Source organism: Gossypium raimondii, chromosome 7 (assembly GCF_025698545.1).
Source record: "Gossypium raimondii isolate GPD5lz chromosome 7, ASM2569854v1, whole genome shotgun sequence".
NCBI classification, from domain to species: Eukaryota; Viridiplantae; Streptophyta; class Magnoliopsida; order Malvales; family Malvaceae; genus Gossypium; species Gossypium raimondii.
This window is the reverse complement of record NC_068571.1, coordinates 35316245-35333988: the sequence shown is the minus strand read 5'-3', so window position 1 is coordinate 35333988 and position 17744 is coordinate 35316245. Positions and strand designations below refer to the sequence as shown.

The 17744-nt window shown below is 33.3% G+C and overlaps 1 long non-coding RNA gene across 2 annotated transcripts; it reads right to left on the bottom strand.

Moving 5' to 3' along the window:
• Nucleotides 1-1312: 1312 nt before the first annotated feature.
• On the bottom strand, nucleotides 1313-7949 carry LOC105794158 (uncharacterized). Of its 2 annotated transcripts, XR_008197758.1 has the most exons (3): nucleotides 7572-7949; nucleotides 3801-4830; nucleotides 1313-3608 (listed from the first exon to the last, which is right to left on the bottom strand). It is a non-coding gene; the product is annotated as an uncharacterized LOC105794158 (long non-coding RNA). The 2 variants fall into 2 exon arrangements; XR_001133789.2 differs by lacking the exons at nucleotides 1313-3608; nucleotides 3801-4830 and adding an exon at nucleotides 5362-5748.
• Nucleotides 7950-17744: the final 9795 nt, after the last annotated feature.

The window sequence follows — 17744 nt, the reverse complement described above, 5'->3', positions numbered from 1 at the left end:
GCACTCTAGCCTTCCATCTTTCAATTTTGGTCAAATCAGTTAAATTTGGACGGAAAAGCTGATGTGTGATGTGTCCGTTAGTTGACCAACGGTCAACATCTGCTGATGTGCCATTCCACATGTACAAAGTTGGTATGGTGTTATTTTATCTTATATGTCATGTATTGTAATCTTAAAATGAAAAAAAAAAGAAAAATAAGAAAATTTTATAAAAATTCAAGAAAAAAATTATTGTTTAGGAAAAGAAAACAAAAAGTAATAAAACGTTTTTGTGGTTGGAGTCGAGAGTTGGGGTTGAAGGTTTTGTGGTTGGTGGGAGTTTTGCGGTGGTAAGGGGTTCTATTATTTTATTATTTTCATAATTTATAAAAATGGTTTTGAATTTTTAAAATTTTCTTTGAATCGTAGAAGGTTGCATTGTTATGAACTGATTCTTTGTAATTTGTTTGTCGGTAGATTTTGATGTTGCCAATAACCATTATTCTATTAATATCATCAAAGTTTCATATTATACCAGACAAAATTCAGTGCAATCGAAAAGTTTCAAGTCACAACCACAATAAAGAACAATGAGAAATCTTACATTCTAAAAACAATTGGATAAAAATAATTTCTGAATTTTTTAATCATTTTATTTTTTTGAATTTTTGCTAGCTAACAGACACGTCAGTTTTTCCATCCAAATTCGAGGCTGAAGTGCTTAAAAGAAAAAGAAAAAGAATAAGAGTCAAATTGATTAATCAGTGTTAAGGGCTATTTTTGACATTACGCTTTTTTAAGTACAGTTCTGATGCGTAAGTTTTGTATTGAGTGCTAAGTTTACAAATTGAGAAACTAGCCATTGATGTTGGAGACAGGTATCCTAGATTTCAAGATTCGAGAACCAAGTGCCATTCTTGTGTAAAGTGCATCGATAGGTTTCTTTTTGGGTCTCCTTTAGACTGTTGGCCATCGAACAAGACATGCATTTGTGCTTGTAAGCTTATATACCTTTCTCAGGTTCTTCACTCTACCCACCGCCTCCATCCATACATTCCCTTTGTTTCATTCTAACCCAGCTCTTACCCAGTCATGGCTATCCACAGCACATTTATATAGCCTCTCCTGACAATACCATTTCAGCTTATCAAAGCAAAAGCAAAATCCTCCTTTTGGATCACTTGCCTTTCTCCGAATAATTCTTCCACTGCAAACTAGTGTGTAACAAGGCAGGGTAAACTGAAGCACTAACTGAAATTTCTTTTTGATATGTCTCTGAAATATTCAAGAACTTCGATTTGACTTTGCCAATGACTCGCATAGGGCTCTGTATATATGAGGTGAAACAGGAGTCAAATTTAACTTCCTACTTTCAAATTCATCTAAGGATGAGCAAACTGCCCATACCACTAATTTGCTGATAACCTTCCATTATCAGGCAATAAAAGTAAAAAATACTGAAAATACCATTGAGTTCCATTTTTTCCTTAACCTGCTATTGCTGAAGTAAATGCAATGACAGGAACTTCCTTATCCGAGTTAAATGCGTCATCTAGGATCTATTTTGCTGTGTCAGCATGTCAACCAGTACAAAGTGAAACTTTTTTCTAGTCCTGGTATTTAAATTATCTTTTAGCCCCGTATATTCCAAAATTCAATGTTAATTAATAAAAACATGACGCATGATAAATGACATCATTCACATTCATAATTTTTAGGATAAACTGAGATAAAATAACTTAAATACTAAAATGGATAGAAAAATTAAATACCAAAATGAAAACAAATATTATTCAATGGCTAAATTGCTCAAAAATAAAGTACAAAGCCATATTAAGCAAAACTATTAAAAGAAAATGACAAAGAAAGCTATTTCCTGATCTATTAAGTTTCCCAAATATTTCTGCAAATAAAAAATAGCATAAATAAATAAACATGTTAGTTTTTATAATTTTTCATTGATGGCGACAATAAGCTCTAACTTGAATAAATATAATTACAATAAAAGGTAAGGAAAAAAAGGTGCCAAGCTTTTGAAGACCAAACTGGTAGGTGAAACTTTGAAGTAGACCTATCCGTGGACGGTGAAGGAATCCGGCTCATTTTTTTCTACCTTCCTTACCCAAACCTGGGCTGGGTTGGGCCCAGGTCGGCGTGTGGACCTAATTTTTTTTATTAAATAGCACTAAGGTTCATCTAAATTTGAAAAAACTTTGTTCAAGACCTCGAATATAGGCGAGTAATCTAAGCCCTCGGAAAGGGCTACTTGGAGGGAGTGGACAAGTATTTTAGGACTGACTTTGTTTCATAATCAATCCTGGATAAATTGCTGTATGCAGTATATGCTAATTAACGAAATCTACCAACATATAACCGGTAGGTTTTGCATCTTTCAAAAGGTAAAAGGACTTCATTCAAGAGGACCTTTCTATAACGAAAAGAAAACAACCAAAGCAAACCAAAGAGAAAAAGGGAATGTTTTCTAAGTATGACATTCGACCAAAGCCTTAATGTCCATCTTGACTCGTATTCAGGCATTTGTATGGAGGATATCATTATGCAAATATGTGAAAAAGCTAAAAGAAAGAGACATACATGTCCTGAACACATACCGGTATTCAAGATTCACCCGAGTCTGGATAACATAGCTCATAACAAATGGACTAATGAAAAAAAAATTGGGAGCCGCATTCAATAGGAAATAAACTACATGAGGAAAAAAGAAAAGAAAAGAAAGAATAGTCAATAATTGGTGTATATAGTAATATCCTAATTGATCAATTCTACCACTTTGCAGACAATAGGCTGTGCATCTTTCACAAGGAAAAAAGAGGTAATCTAGAAGATCTTTTCTATTCGGAAAAGCGAAATTAACCAAAGACAAAAGGAATGCTTCAAGACATCTTATCAAAGCTCTCAGGCCCAAGTTGATTCATAATCCATGTTAACTAGACTCTTATCTTCTCTAAAGTATCGATGTCATTTTGTTGCGGATGGCAAGAATCGAGGATACGATCAAGATCCCACAAATTAATGCAACAATAGAAGTAATATCAGTTAATGATTTTATGGAATATCCTAGAGTTTTATTTCTTTCGGGTCAAGCCCTATAACAAAGGGATTAGTATCCTTATTATCATGTGCTACCTAAATTAGTCAGACTAGCCTTGTCATTTAAACAGCAGAATGTAATGAAAGAGGCAAGCAGAAAATTATTCAACTTGAGATAGACATCCCTCTCTCTTGAGCTCCAAGGTTGGTAGCCCCCTTTGAAGAGCTCCACTCTTTTCCCAATCCTCTCACCATAGATTCCTATAAAAAATCCCAAGTAAAATCGTCCCATGCCTAGCTACCAATCTAAGCTTCCAACTATGCTAGGAGTCATTGGAGATTCAAACAACCAGATGAATCCAATAATGGAGATGATGAGGCACATGTTGGAGGAACAACACGAAACAATCCCCTTGGAGAACTCATCACACTTTGGCAAGCATGGATGATAGAATAATACACGAGCATATTTTATAATATGCTTGCACGAACCACCACTGTGCTTGTTGACCAACGCCTGGATATTTTCACAGCAAGGCAATTAGACTCCATTCGTCTTGATGTGGAAATTCACCACCCTACAAATTTGGTGTCAAGCTGTCAGCCATGAACCTTGCTAGGGCGTTCGAGAAAAAGCTCCAGTCTATTGAGGGGAAACCCCGCATTTACAGTGAGGCAACATCAAGACAAACTCAGAATATTGTAGGAATTCAAAAAGGAACAAGACCGAATAGCAGTGCAGAGTTTGAAGAACAGGCACAACCACCAACCTTCATCAAACGCTTGAACCGGGTTGAAATGGCAGAAAGAAGGGCCACAGGACTGTTACAATTGCGATGAGACATACACTAGTGACCACAAATGTGAACACGTCTTTGGGTAGGAAATAGCAGAGACGGAGTAGAATGAGGATTCAGATAGTGTTGCCACTACCCTGGAGCCTGAAGTTCTCTCCGTGCAATTTGAGCTTGAGTTGGGGAGGGGGGGGGGGTGAGTGATGTTATGAATGGCAAGATCAAGAGAATCAAGACAAGAATCAAAGATGCAGCCAACATCCAACAAATTAAGGCAACAATAAAAACAATATTAGTTAATTATTCTATAGGATATTCTGAAATCTTATTTGTCTTTTAGTCAAGAAGACATTATTCTACTTGAGATAGGCTGCTCTCTCTCTCTCTTGAGCTCCAAGGTTGGTAGCCCCTTTCAAGAGCTCCACTCTTTTCCCAATCCCCTCACCATAGGTTCTCATAGAAAGCCCAAGCAAAACCGTCTCGTGACTATATCCCAATCTAAGGCTTGCAACATATTTGGACACGAGGATGAGAGCACCAATATATGGAAAATAAAAATAAAAATTAAAGAAGCATATTTGTGTTGGATTCATGCCCGTTTTCACTTGAATTTGGGTAACATAGCTTTTAGAAATGGAGTAGTGAAAAGAAATTCAGAAGCCATATTCAATGGGAAATAATCTACATGGAAGAATTGAAGAATCAAAAATAATTGGTGTACATACTTATATGCTAATTAACCAAATCTACCACCACTTAGCCAAAAAGTTGTGCATCTTTCAAAAGGTAAAAGGAGGAAGTTAGTTTCAAAGACTTTTTACATTCATAAAAGAGAAATCAACTAAAGAAAACCAAAGACAAAAAGGAATGCTTTCTGACATTTGACTGAAGCTCTGAGGCCCAACTTGACTCATAATCTATGTTGCTGGACTTTTCATTTACTCTAAAGTACTAGTGTCTGAGAACTATGTTCAACACGTATTGGACATGGTCTGAGGGTAAGAACCTGCAAATATATGAAAAACTTAGAAAGGTTTAGCATATCAGTGTTGGACAAATGTCAGCATCCAAGATTGACTTGAGCCTGGGTAACATACCTCATACTGAATGAAGTAAAGAAAAAAAATTGAAAAACCACATTCAATGGGAAATAAAGTACATGAAAGAATTGAAGATCATTCTTTTTGCAACCTTGGATTCAACCCAAGCAGTGAAGCAAACAAATAAAAGATTCACTTAGAAAGGTTTAGCATACCAGTGTTGGACAAAAGTCAGCATCCAAGAGTCACTTGAGCGTGGCTAACATAGCTCATACCAAATGAAGTAATGAAAACAAATTGAAAAAACCACATTCAATGGGAAATAAAGTACATGAGAGAACTGAAGATCATTCTTTTTGCAACATTGGATTCAACCCAAGCAGTGACGCAAACAAATAAAGATTCACTTCGAAAGGTTTACCATATCAGTGTTAGACAAATGTCAGCAACCAAGATCCACTGAGCCTGGGTAACATAGCTCATACCGAATGATGCAATGAAAACAAATTGAAAAAGCCACATTCAATGGGAAATAAAGTACATGAAAGGATTGAATATCATCCTTTTTGCAACATTGGATTCAACCCAAGCAGTGAAGCAAACAAATAAAAGCTTCTCATTCCAGTGTCATCTGCTAAGTTTCTATTTATACACACACAAGAAGGAAATAAGAATAATTTAATTAACCATATGTTCAAAATAGCCACTACAAAGCAGCTAATTCAGTTTTCCTCTCATTTCCAAATATCATTTCTTTGTTTATTGAATACATTGGTTGATGCTACAGAAGTCATGCATGCCTGAATAATTTCATGCTAAGCCAATGGAAATATACAGCAACCACAACTACAGGAAGTGTTAAGGGTACCAAGAAGCAGTAATACCTGCTAAAGAAAGGGAAGCAAAAATCAAGGAAAAAAATATACAGGGACTTCAATATTTTAACAACATTAAGAATAAAAAAGTACTTGTAGAACTTTCAGTCTAAGAAAAAAGGAAAGTAACTCTTTTGTAGTACTAACAAGTTTCAAATTGCAGCCCACAACAAGGCTAATTGATTTTGCCTTGGTAGGAAAAAAACTAAACCACTACATCCACACAATATGAAAGCAAAACTCTGCCCTAAACCCAATACATTTAATACACGTATTATATTCATGTTTAAGGTTTTGAAAAATTTAATATTTGGGTTGCATTTATGTTTACATGGATGGCACAGAGGAAAACAAGAAACACAGCATGCATACACATTTTGCCAAGTCTAGCCAGAATATCAATACACATATCTGCTTTGCCATAATTTTTTCCCTAGCAGGTTGTAGCATCAGCAATTGGAATGGTCAGATATACATTCACCAAAATAACCTTGACCAACAAAACATAACAAGGTATGCATCCAACATAGCCCTAACCATAGATGTAAACAAGACACCGAACTTATAAGCTACTCTAGTTAAAAAAACACCTCAAATTCAATTCAATCTTTAATCATAATCGAGCAGGGCTCAAGCTATTGACCTAACCGAGTTTGAGTAGCTTGCAAGTCTAATAGAGTTTTTTTTTATAATATATATGTTAACTTTTCAAAAATTAATTTACTATTTTACACTGCATATATTCTTTAAGAACCCTAAAACCTATTGTTTTCCCCATACCCCTTTTCAGCCACACACTATCACTAAACCATAGCTACTTTCATCATTGATCTAGTGGCATTCTATCTTTCATCTCATAGGATAGTTGCAATTAACATTCTTCCCTTTAGCATTAACATAAAGAAAGCATTGCGAGAGACTCAGATCTTAGACAGACACCCATGCCTTTTCTTTCTCTCCCTCAGTCTCACCTTCTCTCCCATAGTCCCACTCTCACACAAGGCTTTCTTCCATTTTTCCCAAAATCAAATCCCAACCGTGCCTCCATCGATGCCTCCGACTTTCTTGTTTGGCTCCTAAATTTTTGCTGAAACCTTCATTTGCTTCACAAATATCATCACTGCTTCATTTTAACCAACTGTCTAATGTTTTAGATGTCTCGGGTTTGTGATCTGCTTGCTTGTGGGGTTAACTTGTACACTCCTGGCAAGTATTACCTTATACTACAATTTTCGTCTTATGTTTTTCCTTGCTATTCCAGTTTTGGTGGCTGCTTAAACTGCAAATATTTATTTAGGATCATCTCTACTCTTGAAAAAAAGTATTATTATTTAAACACTCAAAATTGTATGTTAAATGAGCTCGAGCTCGAGCTCAAGTATGTGGATAAATTAAACGAATCTAATTGAGTCAAGCTCAAATAGTTCGATTTTATCTTGAGCAAAGTTGGAGCTTAGAAAATATTATTCGAGTGAGCTCGAGTCGACAATCAAGCTTTGAGGTTCAAATCATTGATATAGGTATTTAATAGCAAAATTCGGATCAGACTAATTTGGATGATCAATAAATCCATTTATTGTCAACTTATTATTTACTATTCGAATCTAAATCAGATTCAATACTCAGCATAACTGATCTCTCCTATAAGTATCGGATTATACTACTATCCAAGGAAAAACAAGCTTTTCTTTTTGCTCATTTTCTATAATCCAAACAGAATCCTGGCTCCTGGCAATCTAAGAAACAGAAAAAAAAGCAGTAACCCGAAAATTTGCAAAGCAAAACCGAAGGAAAGGAAAATTGAAGAACATAAAACGACAAACGGAAATTACCTGTCATTTTGGATGACAGCAATCAGAGTATAATTTGAGGGCGGAAGAAGATGGGAGATGAAAGCGGTGAAGAGAAATCCGAGCAATACAAGTGATCCAATTCCCACCAACAACCACCCCCACATAGTCGTTTTGGACCTACTACTACCATCCCCAGAAATCACCATTGATGGTTCGATTAACGCATTTTCAGACCTGAAAAAGAAAACAGATCCGAAACCTAATGAATGGTAAAAATCCGGGACTCAACTCGGATTGAGGGAAAAGTGCCAATACCAGATTCAGAGGTTTTTTTAAATGATAAAAATTAAAGTATAATCTTAATGTTCGTTTAGAGTTTTCTGTCGGTTAAAACATCCCTTAATTCCCTACCCTCAATTTAGTCCATACTTTTACTCACTATATTTTTCATATTTAAAATTATCTATTAGCACTTTTAAAATTTTTCTCATCACAATATTAAATTTTTTGTTATATAATTATAAAGTAAATATTTTTTTGAAATATCATACTAGTAAATTTAATAAATTTTTAACAATATTGATAATTGAACTTGTATTTTAAATTTTAAAATTTAAAAATAAAGTATTAAATCTTTGAAAATAAAGTAGGGACTAAATTATGGACGAATGGTACAATGATTTGGAGTGTATTTTAACCATTTATGTTTCTATAACACACCAAAATTTTTTGTACTACACATGACATTCTTCTGAGATCGTGTTTAGTGAATTTCAAGAAAATTTCGAAATAAGTGAAATTAAGGGAATTCATAAGAAATTAAATTGATATTGGAGATGAAAAATCCACTAGCTACTTTAAGTGGGAGGCTCTGATATTAATTGTTGAAACAAATAGTTGCTAATTGCTTAGAAAACAAAGTCCAAAGTGATGGATGTAGTAGCCTCTTCAATTGCCATTGTGATAAAACTTAAAAACAATAACACAAATATTGTTTACGCAGTTTAATTTTTCTATGTCTATGGAGCTTAACTCAGTTTGTAATACCCCAAAATATAAAGGGATAGATGAAATGAATAACCAAATAATTAAATAGGTTTGATTGTTAAGTTTTGGTAGTATAATGGATCATGTGCATGTGCTTAGTGAATTATTGTTATAAATGCTATGAAATGATTTGAAAATTTACATAGTTAAGTCTTATTTGGATAATTCCATAATTTTTCTCTCGATTTTATCTAAAAGGTTTTACTAACATTACAATTTAGTCCTTAAACTTTGCTTTAAATAATTAATTAAAGTATTAAAATAATATAATTAGTTTTGTTTTATTAATTAATCTAAAACAAAACTTGATTACGAGGTTTAATTAGAAAATATTATGTTTTAATTGAGTTAGGACCTAATTGGAAAAGGGTAAAATAAATTAAAATATTAATAATGATTCTTAACTATGAGTATTAATTATAAAATAGGAGTCTATTAAAACTATAAAATTAAATAAGTTAATAAATAAAAATTGATTAAAAGTATAAGCTAATAAATAATAGGTAGGCTTGAAATAGATATATACAATTAAGTGATTAAAATTAACATGAATTGAGCTTTAGTATTATTGGTTAATAACTTGGTAGAAATTTTAGGGAACCAAGGTCTAAGTCCTACTTTTTGCATTTTTCCTCTTCATTTTTCCTTTGCTTACCTATGTTCGTGTCACACAAATTTCCTTCTATTTTTATTAATTTCTATAGAATGGTTTAATTACCAAATCGACCCTCAACTTTGGAAAAAATTACAATGATGTCTTAAAGATTTATAAAGCTTAGAAATTTACCCCAATCTAATCCCAACAAGAATTCATCTCTTATCCTTCTTCAAAATTCAAATAGAAATAGAATTCTATATCTTTTATCTTCTTATCCTAATTTGAAATCATATATTATCCTTCTTCAAAATTCAAATAGAAATAGAAATCCATATCTTCTTTATCATCTTATCCTAACTAGAATTCAAATTACTTCTTTTGAAATCCTAATAGAATTTATCTTCCTTATTTCTATTTATTCCCCTTTTCTTTTTCATCTTTTCCTTTGAAAATATTTTCTCTCCATTGTTGATAAATATTTTTGTTCCCGAATCAAAATCTATTCCCGATTTCAAGTCGTTTCTCTACTGGTTGATTTTCTGTCAATTACATCTCGTATTTTCATTAAAATTTCGACCCCTATAGGAGATTGGATCGAGCTTGAATGAAGGGTAATCGCCCAATACCTTAGAAAAGTCATGTGTGTGTCTTTTTTTTAGGAAAAATCGAGTCAAAATTCGAAACTGCCCAATTGCACACGGCCTACCACATGGGCGTATGGCCTGCCTGTGTGGACCACACAACCTCACACATAGCCATGTCCTCCTATTTTCCCTTACATCCATGTTTTACACACGACCTGGTCACACAGCCGTATGGCTCCTACACCTGACCCTTTCGTATCGTACACGGCCTGTATCTTCACACACGGGCTGGTCGTACGGCCGTGTGGCCCCTAAAACTTAAAAATTACATTTTTTGTCTTATATTTAATTATTTTATGCAATTCAATCCTTGATTAAGTTTTTAATGGCATCTAGAGAGCTAGATTTTACAATTAGGTCTTAGATTAGGATTAGAATGAGTAAATGCATGATTGAACGAATTTATGATTTAATTGTTTATGAATGTTGACATAAATCCATGAATGATTATATGGTTACTAATGCGACATAATTGCTTATGAATGATTATATATATTTACTAATGCTATTCATGCAGAATAAATGTTTCGCATGCTCTAATGATTGATTTATTAATTGCCCCTATTTTTGCAATGAGATAGAATGCTGAATGAATTATTGAATGAATGAACTGTAAAGATCTAATTATATTGCATATGCATGTGGGGAGGATATGAAAGGTGGAAGAACGATAATTCATATTAACTGCATAAATGAATGTTTGCTGTGTATTCACAACCATAGCAGATTCCAACTGCGACAGCCTTACTATGTACCCACAGAATGGCAAATTCAATATGCAATTCTATTTTATTGGGTGTACACGATCACTCTGATAGCTTTTATTTGCGAGCAGTTGTGGATCATTAGCCAAACGGAAGCTTTTATTTACACCCAATAAATGTAGTGGTAAAAGTCCATGAGCGAAGTAAAAAGGTAGAGGGGGTCTAGGGAACTCCCTATTTGGAGTGCTAGTGGTTGAGGGTGGAATTAACGAATGATAAATGAAACGTTAAACGAATGTTGCATGACATACTATGCATACTCATTGAAAAGTACATGTTGAAACGACTAAATTGATAAAGGTGCATATCTAATGTGAATGATATTATGACTCTATAGTTGATTTGTTCAATTAACTTTGACTAACTATTAATGTTTTGCTTGTCTTGACAAAAATGAATTGCAATATTGATTTGATTATTTTGTGAATTTGAGTATTATGATTGACACACATATTCGAATATTGATTTGATTTATTGAAAAAGGACTCCCACTGAGCTTCCATAGCAAACTCCCCTATTTTCCATCTTTTCAGAAAACTCAAAGGACTAGAACACGGGCTCGACATACGGAGAGTCTCAACTTGTTGTGGACTTTACTTAAGATTATTATTATTATTATTAATTTTATTATTATTGTTATTATTATTATTATTATTATTATTATTACTACTACTACTGTTTACTTCAATTATGGAACTGTGACATGGGTTATGGGGTTTTTATAGACTGATCATTTAGGATGCATGATTTTAATTATTAGGAAGTTATGAAATTAGTTGAACTGCTATTTATTTTGTTATTATTGATAAGGTTATAGGATGAGATTTAGTATAGTTTCTTTTATATATATAAATGATATAAACAAATTTATTTATGTTAATTAATTTCCGCAACTATATCCATGATCATTTTTGGTTGATTTGAATGAAAAATTTACTTGTGTAAAATAGGTTTAGAACTGAAAACTGATTTGAAAAAGACCAGACCACTTTGGTGGTTAATGTGATCTCTTCAACTCGGGTCTAGCGTCTAGGCCGGGTTGGGGAGGTTACATAGTTAGTAAATACATTATCTTTAATCCCAATACAACAATGGTTCGAGTTCCATCACACCTTGGTATAGCAACCTAACTTTTGTATCTAAATATATAGATCACTCACCTGTAAGTTCTTCCTCTAAGAACTTAGACAATAAACACATTTTTTTACTCTCTCAAATGCACTCACAAAATACGTTCCACCATGAACAAATAAGTACTTTCAATACTTAGTTACAAAATTTATACAAGTCTCTCAATATATAAGAGTTTTAAGACTTGCTAATTGTTAGAACCTCGATTTGCTCTATCCTCAATTTGATGTTCAAACATATGTTTGAATAGAGGTTTGGACAGAATTGTTTAAGCAGATAAACGCAAGAAGCGAAACAATGAGAAAAATAAACACAAATCCAAAACATGAGTAAAAGAGCTAAGTAAAGAGAGAATCAACACATGATATTTGTTAACGCAATTCGAATTTACTAATCTTACATACGTAGAGCCTCACTTAAAGAATGGTTTTATTCAAAAATTCATTTGGTACAACTATTGGCTAAAGTTCAATCTAACCTCTCCCAATAGATATTTGCAACCTTAAAGTTGGACCCGAATTGTTACGAATCACTCTCCCCTATCTTACATTATATACAATATCTTTACATAAAAATCCCTAAACAATAAGTGTCTAAATACACCCCAAACAACTAATATCTTGCATTACATATAATATCTTTACATAAAAATCCCTAAATAATGAGTGTTTAAATGCACCCCAAATGGCTAATGAGGAAGTCAATAGGCTCAATATGGCAACTTCCCTTTGCAGATTTTGTGGAGATAAAATCATTAATTTAATAATCCTTGAAAATATCCTCCAATATCTATACCAAAATAAATCCTTATTAGCCAAGATAAATCAACATATTAATGACCAAAAATAGCTTAATGGATAAAGATAAACCTTATTGGATAAGGCAATTCAATCTCTAAGATTCTTCAAGTTAATAGAAAATATAAGAATGCTTATTCTATAGTATAGCATAAAGTTCACCTTTCATTTTTTTGCTTAGACCATTTAAAATTAGCCAGACATAGTAAAAAATGCCAACACTTAAACTAACCTTGAGCTGTCCTAATGGCTTGTTCAAACTACTATCCATTTGGTTGTCCAAACAAGCTATCCAGACATGAAAAAAACATAGTGTCCAACAAGCAGATCAAGGGAATGTTTGAATATGAGATGGAATTTCAGAAATAAGATAACTAAGGGCCCAATACTAACATACTAGAGATGAATTATAATTCAATCCCTTATTAAACAACAACTAAAATAATAAAAGACTGATGTAAAGTGGATTATTATAGATATGTATTCAATGTTATTTAGATTCAATCTCCATAATTCAAGGGATCTGATTACTTGATCCGATCCAATCTAATCTTCAAGATAAGTTACTTCAAATAGATTGATCTTCTTTGCCAATTTTGCATACATCTACAATACCAACATCATTCAAAACTAAAATATTTAGTGTAACACCCCTCGCTCGGCCCAGTCAACGGACCTGAGTTACAGAGTGCTACAGAAAAGCAGAGAAATTCACATGCAGGCTGTCAAAGAAATTTATTTTAAAGTCATCATAGTTCTTATTCTAGTCATACATATGTATAAACGTTTATGAGACTAACCGAGGTTTAAGTAGCTTTATTAGTTTCATTGTTTTATAATTTTATACGGATATTATTAAACAAAACACGCCAAGGTGATCCGTAAAAAAAAAGACCATCCAAGCCTATCTGTCAAAAGACTATCTATTGCGCGTTCTTATCACTTTATTATTATCTGCCCAAATATTCCACTTTCATAAGTCCACAAATTATCCAAAATGAGTTAATATATATTTTTAATACACGCAACTTTTCCATTTTAAGCGTACTATTAGTTTACGCCAACATTGAACCATTTACACAAAAGAGCATATACATATATATACACAATGTTTAAAACATCATTATTTGTTTCATATACAGTTTCACCAAGTAAGCCTTATATACATGCCACTTGACTCGATGTAGAGTTAAAATATTTCTACCAAAAAAAGAGGTGGATAGTGTGAGTTGTGAATCAATATGTCTACCGAGTTCTGTGATGTGGTCGTTGAAAGCACCAAAAATATCTTATCCCTAATAAATACTGAAAAAGAATAGTAAAAGGGAAGTAGGGTCAAATCCTCAGGGACTGGATTTGCACAATATCTTGTTCCGTGAAATTCCAGGCAGAATCTTGCCCAAGAAAACCTGCGTTCCTGAAAAAAATAAGAAAATAACAGAATTAAAGATTTGGATCTAGAAACGAAAAATAAAATAAAAATAGAATTAAGAATATTGAATCGAAAATTTGAGAAAGTAAAAATAGAGTTGAGAGAAAGAAAATTCTTATAGGAGATTCCAGCCTCCAGTTGTCTTGTTCCACCTTGGGTTCAATCCTCGACTTTTAGATGACCCTTCCCAAACCGAATAAGCCAGTTATAGTGGAAGAGGACACCTATGACCATTAGCTCCAAGGATTTAGACTTACGATTTGGTGGAACCTGACTTTAGCCAACAATCGCTTCTGTGAGATCGTCTTATGCTAGATCAACGCTTCTCAATGGTGAATCCTACGCCATTTTGTCTCTTGGGCTCGCCAACCTCTAATGCAGTAAGCTAACAAACCGGCTGTGCAACCTTCCCAAAACATACAAAGCGGCCGCCTTTGCATACGTTGAAAAACTTACTTCTTAAAGGACATGGACGGAAGCGTCAGCCCCGTAGTGCGTAGAAATGATGAATACTCGGCGAGGAAGCTAAGTACTGACTCTAAGCCTCAAGAACCCTTTTTGGGGAATATCGATAACTTTCGGCTAGATGGGTTTAGTGGCTCATGATTGTGGTGGAAAAGAAAATAAATAAAATAAAAATGGAGATTTTATTGAAAGAAAATATGAGAAGAACAAAAGCCTAGACTTTTGGGGAGAGAGTGTTTACAGAAAAAGATGGGATCCTTTTTGAGTCACTTTACCCCCTATTTATAGTGCTAGGGGAGATAGTCTAATCCTACTTAAATTCCCAAAAGATAAATACATTTAATTGAAGATAAATAAAGATAAATAAAATAAAATTCTAAAATTAGATAATCCTTAATAATTATATTAATATTAATTATCCTAATATAATTAAAATAGAGTTTGATAGAATAAAATCTCTTCCTTTTGCATTTCAACCCTTGTGTCGTCCATGCTTGCACTTTTGGCACCAACTTTTCTTTGTGTCTCACATTGGCCCATTTTATCTCTAAATTCACACTTTTGGCCCTTAATTTTGCTTTTGCCTCAAATTTAGTCCCTATGAGATAAAAGATCATAAATAGCTCAAATTAGTAGGATCATACTCAGAATAAATGCATAATTAATACATAAAAATACGTTATTCTAGAGTGTTATCATTCTGCCAAAATCTCCACAGGGAAAGAAAAAGATAAGTTGGGTAAGCATTAAGTATGCTTAGTAAGTACATAAGTTTAAAACGTTCAACTTGCCTTGCAAAACATTCGCACATTTATAACACTTAACTAATTTCTTTACCTTACCAACATATTTTACATGTACAATGTAAGTACATCACATTCAAACATATAAAACATCTCAAACATTTCATCACTCAATTATATCTTATTTTAATTTGTATAAATCATTCAGTCAACACTTTTAATTCAGAAACATTCAGCCTGACGACTCTGTATGAACAAAAAGGAATACGCGAGTAACCATTCGATAACATATCGGATTGCTCATAAGAGCTTTCCAATCGATAACATGCCAGATGCACATAGGAAAAAACTCGTATGCTAAACATTTTCCCTGATAACATGCTAGTTTCTCATAAGAGCTTTCCAACAGATAATAAACCAGATGCACATAGTGCAAAGCCTGTAGGCCAAACATTCTCCCACGGTAACACGTTAGTTTGCTCATAAAAGCTTTCCAACTGATAACACGCCAGAATCTTCAAAGAGATTAAATTGGAGATCCGCAACAAATGCATGATTCTAGAAAAATTCAGTCAACTTCCTCCATCTTCTTCCCATCACCCTTTTTCCCATATAGTGCTCAAATACCCTTATTGGTATACCAATTGTATCCTTTGTTCATTTGGCTCTATATACATAACAAAACTTTCTTTTTACTGATTAATACCTTTCACACCTTATCAATACAAGTTTACCATCTTTTTGTGATGGTCACTAAACTAACTATAATTACGACAAAGGCAAGCGCACCTATCGAACAATAGTATAGCTATGGTGAGTAGGGAATATCATATCCATGAGGACTAGAAGTACTAGTAAATACTATTTTTCTATTATTTAGCCGATAAATTGAAGGGATTATTTTTAATTTAAAATTAACTAAACTAATTACCAAGAACGCAACAGAGAGTGAATTAGGAAAATAATCGAATAAAACCAATGAGATAGACAATACCTAGGAAAGAATCCACCTAGACTCCATCTATTATTCTGAATCTGAATTAAACGATTTATTCACTTGTATCTTGATCTGTAGAAATCCCTAAATTATGTTAATATCTCTTTCGAGAGTAAAAACAACCGACTCTAGATTGATTAATTGAAATCTCTTTCTAATTAAAACCCCTATTGTCGCATTAATTCAATCTATGGATTCCACTATTAGATTTGACTCTAATCTGGTAGATTTATGTCGTCCTATTTCTAGGATTGCATGCAACTCCACTCAATTATGCTAGATCTACTCTTAAACAGGGACTTTTGCTCCACTGAAATAAGCACATTAAACATGCATTAATATCCTGTAAATATTAAAACATGAAATAATCATACATAATTGAGAACAAGAATAAAATATTTATCATGTAATTCATAAATTAAATAATAAGATTCATCTTAGGTTTCATCTTCCCTAAGCATCTAGGGAATTTAGTTCATAATCTGGAATAAAACCATCTCAAAGTTAGGATAACAACAAGACATAAAGAAACCCAATAAAAACTTCTAAGGAAATTGAATAGAGATCTTCAATCTTGAAGAAGATCCGCTTCTGAGTTGAATCTGGTGGCTTTCTTCGAGTATTTTCTTCGTTCTTCTTTGCATGTCCCCTTAGGTCCTCTTCCAATATGTATTTATAAACTTTAGAATGCTCAGAAATCTTAAAAATTGGGTTTTTACGCGTAAAAAGGAAATAGGGTGAGAAATTGACACAGGCTGGCACAGGGGCGTGTGACTAGCTATGCCAGCCTGTGTCTCTCACACGGGTGTGTGCCCAGCTCGTGTGGAAATGCTCAGGCCGTGTGGATCCTAAAAATAGCTATTTCTGTCCGATTTTGGCCCGTTTTTCGCTAATTTCACTTTCATATACTCACCTAAGTATAGAAAATGAATTTAAAGGATTAGGAGCATGAAATTCACTAATTTACATAATAAATCACCCAAAAACTAGTCAAGAATGAGATTAAAAACATGTTAATTTTATGGTTTATGATTTTTCTATATACATTCACATACAACATTTCATAAATAAACATAAGCACCATATGAACTTACCTGGTACAGTAGCAGAATTTGAACGATCAATCTGTGATCTTTCCTTTTCCTCTGTTATCTACTGGTTGAGTTGGTTCTTGATATGCAAAACTGATTAATCAAGAGAGCCTAGAGCTTTTCGTTCTTTTACTGAGAACAATGTTTTCGATGAAGGAAAGGGAGAATGAGACTCTCTTTCCCTCTACTTCAACTTATAACACTTAACCTCTTAATTTCATCATTAAATGTAAATTAACAGGTATTGGCACTAAATGTTGACACAACCGTACTATCATGCAGGAGTTGTTATTTACCACTTTTAACCTTGAACATTTTTTATTAAACTCATTTGACCAACTTTTCACTAATTCTTACTATTTAGTCCATACACTTTCATTTCTAAACTGCTGACCGAATTCACCAATTCAAACATCAATAAAACATTATAACAGGGTGGTAAATATAAATAAACAATATTTACTAACTTTATCATCAAAATTGTGGTCCCTAAATAACTATTT